The 4,919-nt window shown below is 38.7% G+C and overlaps 1 non-coding gene across 1 annotated transcript; it reads right to left on the bottom strand.

Annotated features, from left to right (window-relative positions):
- Positions 1 to 789: 789 nt before the first annotated feature.
- Positions 790 to 895, bottom strand: LOC131257186 (small nucleolar RNA R71). Its single transcript, XR_009177199.1, has one exon. It is a non-coding gene; the product is annotated as a small nucleolar RNA R71 (small nucleolar RNA).
- Positions 896 to 4,919: the final 4,024 nt, after the last annotated feature.

Here is a 4,919-nt window from a genome sequence, read left to right as displayed (position 1 = left end):
GACACTAACTCATCTTTCTATTTCTATTTTTAAAAACTTTCTTATTTCTTTTTTAGAAATTAATTCACTTTCCTTTTTCTTTTATAAGATCCTAACATAGAAACTTCTAATTTGGTAACTTCTTTTTAATTCTCTCTCTTTTTCTATTTCTAGATTTCTATTTCCGTTCTTTCTTTTAGGTTTAGGTTATATTCTGAAATTGAGGACTGAGAGTGTTTCATGCCCAAGTAGGTCCGTGATAACACTTGACGTCTCTTGAGTGAAGGCGGATTAGTTGAGGGGTTATCTATCCATCACAGGATTAGATACCACTTGAGATCCACAAAGTTAATTGAAGTTATGGTTGTCAATCAACCGGCCAATCAAACTCTAAATCCTCAACCTAAGGTCGAGGAAATTCAGGATGAGAATGAGGTGCATCAAGCACCCTCGCCTCGTACTTTATGAGATTATTTACAACCGGTGGGGGTAAGCATACCTTCCTATATGGTTTTTCCAGAGAATGCAGGACATATGAATATCAAGCCGGGAGTGATCCAACTCCTTCTAAAATTCCATGGACTTGATTCTGAAAATCCATATCTACAGTTGAAAGAGTTCGATGAGGTAATAGCCACTTTATACTTTCCTAATGTGTTTGAGGACACGGTCAGACTAAATCTCTTTACCTTCTCCTTAAAAGAAAAGGCCAAGACGTGGTTATACTCACTGCGTCTACGATTGATTGGTAGATGGAATGACATGACAAGGGAGTTCATTAAGAAAATTTTTCCATATCATAAAATGAACACCCTCAGAAAATCAATATAAACTTTGTCCAAAAGGAAGATGAAACATTCTTCCAATGTTGGGAGCAGTTCAAGGATCTTGTCAGTTCATGCCCACAACACGATTTTGAAATGTGGCACATCACAAATTTCTTTTACGATAGACTGACATCTTCTATGCACTAATTGGTCGAGACGATGTGCAATGAGGAATTCATGAATAAAGATGTCAATGATATGTGGGATTATTTAAACAGACTTGCTGAAAATGCACAATCATGGGACATCTCTCCAAAACCCACCACTTCTAAGTCTACTCAATTAAAGGAAATGGGAGGAATGTATGCTATAAAAGAAGAAGATGACTTGAGTGCAAGGGTGGCCAATCTCATAAGAAGAGTCGAGGCCATGTAACAACAGAAGGATAAGGCTAAGAAAGAAGTTTGTGGTATTTACGCTTACAACATACATACAACTGAAAATTGTCCAATAATACCTACTTTTCAAGAAATTCCGTATGAGCAGTCAAATGCCATGAACAACTACTAAAGACCTTTCAGTAGACCCACCTCAAATACATACAACTCCAGCTGGAGGAATGGACAAACTACTACTCCTCAAGAATTCTCTAACCAATTCTTGAATCAAGGGAACCTTCAAGAGGTTCTAGTCTTAAAACACTTCCAAAATCAAGAGCTTTTTAACTAGAGCATAATGCAGGCGATTCAAGACATTTCAAAGGCTATACAAGGGTGTGAGACAAAAATGTCGACCTGGGAGAAAGAGATCTTTCTGGCCCAATGTAACATCCTGGATTTTCACCGTTTTGGATTTCCAAAAATCCTTGCATTTTTTTTTTGTAATTAACTTATATTGTCACTTACTAATCATTAGCACTCAATGTTAGTTTACGCACGAGTGGAACCAGTAAAGAACCGCATAAGTCTGATTAATTAACCGTAGGAAGCCAACGAATCCGCCTGATCACTTGAACACCAAGTTTAGCCTCATGATTTACTCACATAGGGCCCAAATCTAATCGACCCATGTGTAAGGTATCGTCCCTGGAATGAGTGTATCCCATGTTTTACAATACCCTGTTTAAAATGTATTTAATTAAGGGTGAATTCCGGGATTTCCTTTCAAATTACCCTTGGAAATTCATTATCATGGGATTTGGAAGTTCCATATCATACCTTCCAACACAATACTCATTTTACAAAGCCTATGAAATAAATTCTAAATTCCGTCCCGTGCTCATTCTAGACATGCTATTCCCAAATCTTGGGTTGGGGTTAGCCTTGCAATCCCATTTAGTACAGCTTAATGCCACTAGCCAAACAGGCCTAAATCAAAATTCCTCTTTCTAATATATCTCCTTAAGATATTAACCTGTCATCACTCTATTCTTAAACTTCCCTAGCACATTGTTAGGAACGAGTCGAAAATCAAAAGATTTGACGGTCGAAGCCAACATTCAAGTCCGAATGAGCTAGCTCTAGGTCAAATTAGTTAGTTCTAGGTCAAATTTGTTAGTTCCAACCCATTCTAGGATAAAGACTTAAGAGTAAATGAAAATTTATCAAAAATAGTTGAAATGTAGATAAAATAGATTTTTAACCACTAATCAAGAGGAATCTCATGAAATAACTATGTCCATTACGTATATCTGCTTCTCCTATGCCAAATTCATATATAGCACATTGAATAATTCATTCCGGTTTGCGAGATATGCCCATCGCAAGGCGACCTTGCCCGGAAAACAGTGAGCTGGCGGGACCTCGCCCGCCCAACCGCCCGACCCCACCTGTGGACCCCTCCTGGGTTCCAGCGACTCGGTGGGACCCCACCCAGCTGGCGGGGCCCCCGCCCAGACATCCAGAGGGTCGGCGGGACCCCGCCCAACCGGCGTGGCCCCCGCCGGGATTTGGACAGGTTTTGTCCCAACTTTGAAAAATCATATCTCCTTCGTTACAATCTGATTTAGGTGATTCAAAAGTTAGATTGAATCTTGATAAGTCTAGTTTTATATAAAAATAAGAAAAAAATAAAATAAAAATTATAATATAGTTAAAATTAAGATTTTTTACCAACTATCCAAAAAATATTAATTTCGGATAGCTGTTACTACTAGAATTTTAATAATTTATCTACAACTCCAAATGATATGAAATTTTGTAGGATGACTTGAAACTTAATGATAAATTATCATAAAATTTTTTAAATAATTTAAGTACTAAAATTATAAGAAGAGTTACAATAAATATATACACTTTTAAACTTAATGATAAATCATTAGTTTAGACAACTGTCACTTCTAGAATTTTAATAATTTTCTGGTAATCGTGATGACTTTCCCTCATCTTACTACCTATTGGTGCTACTCATAAGTTTAAAAAATTCATTCATTCCGAATTATACCCTTTGATTGCCGAACATACTATGCATTAAGCATTCATTTCTAAATCTATCCTTCCTTAACTTGCCACTCGTCCACTTCAACATCCTCATTTCCGCTACACATCCTATGAATATATTGCTTCTTGACTGCCTAACATTCTGTCTATAAAGCATAGCTAGTCTTATAGCCAATCACATGAAAACTCTAGATGCACATCTTCACTATAGCTACCCAACTCAAATTCAATGAACAACATCCTTCTCAATATCTGGTTTTCATGAATTATAGGCCAACATATCAGATAGTCGCTATGGGGTAGTTATCCATTAATCTTAACAAATTTCTCATTTCCACACCTATTGTCATCAAAATTGCATTCCATATACTATGTTTGCTGTAGTTAACACCTAGTAAGCACACGTAAGAGAGGAAAGGTGACTTTTCTCAAAATTAGTCATAGAAAATATTTCTTTTTCTATGGCACTCCACATTAAGGTACTAACTAACCTAGGCTGAGACCAGTATCCACACTTCTACTCGTGGAAAGGAGTCATACTTCTAGTCAGACTCATAAACATCCACCTCAACTCCATTTAAGAAGCTTGTTATATTCCAGAATCTTTCCCTTGAATTCAAGAAGGGAAGAGTACTTTTGATGAAATTGTGAACCATATCCATAGCTTTCAACGGAGCTCGAAGACATTCCCATCAACCCCATTCAGGATGCTCATTAGATTCCCAAGGCTACTTATCTTGTGATGCCTTTGGTTTCAACAACATGTAATGTTTCTAAACCACAATTCCCGTGATGAGTACATGGTGTGGACGCCTCCTCTCACGAAATGAGATCATCCTTAGCCCAAATATCATTCCAAAATAGTGACCAAGATATGGATACCCCCACTCATTAGTACTTCCATCCTTTCAAAATCCCATAATGAGGAACTTAACTTGCTTATATCTAAATGATAAACCCTCTGCCTTGAGAAGCCGTTTACAAAAACCAATCCCTATCTGCTTAGACATATTTCCAACATTAGCTAATGAGGAGTTTGCTTCTCTTCGTTGAACCTATGCCACCATTTGCTTAGAAGTGCCCATCCCTTTCCTTCCAATTACGATTCCTAATTTCCTTCCTCTTTGGTTTTCAATCATCAATGATTCAATAATCGAATTGTATGAGCAACTTACTCTATGGTCTATAGGAAAGGTGTAAGCCTCGTATCCTAGACCGTACCGTTCCATAGGCTTCTGCGGTCTTTCCGGTCGAATTCCGGCAACCTTCGACCCTTAACCGGTATTTACGCGCGACCCTGATTCTCATGTCGTCAGCCCGAGTTGACTCAACCCTGGACTTATACCTTAGCGACCGCATCGTCGCCGCGGTTCCGATGCCGCGACTTGCGCGCCAAGGCGATACCCTGGTTGGGAGATGTGGGCCAGCGTTCGGTGTGAGGAAAACGCAGCGCGTGCGAATTCTGAGGGAATCTCTACAAGGTGTCACATCAATCAATCAACCCATCAATCCCATCATCTCAAGTACACATCACCTTTCACCCATTCCCAAGCAAGCCCCAAAAGTCAAAAAGATCTTACAAGCCCATACCTTCTCTTACAACTTTTGCCAAAAAAGTCAAAAAGAGCCTCTTACACCCATCACCACCATATCCACTCTCTCTCTCTCCCTTTACAAGTCTCTCTCATTTTCACTCTCCCATAAGCAAGAAAAATCCCATACGTATGACCTCTCT

Source organism: Magnolia sinica, chromosome 9, assembly GCF_029962835.1.
Source record: "Magnolia sinica isolate HGM2019 chromosome 9, MsV1, whole genome shotgun sequence".
In the NCBI taxonomy this organism is placed as follows: Eukaryota; Viridiplantae; Streptophyta; class Magnoliopsida; order Magnoliales; family Magnoliaceae; genus Magnolia; species Magnolia sinica.
The sequence above is the reverse complement of the archived record's forward strand: the minus strand, read 5'-3'. Positions and strand labels throughout refer to the sequence as shown.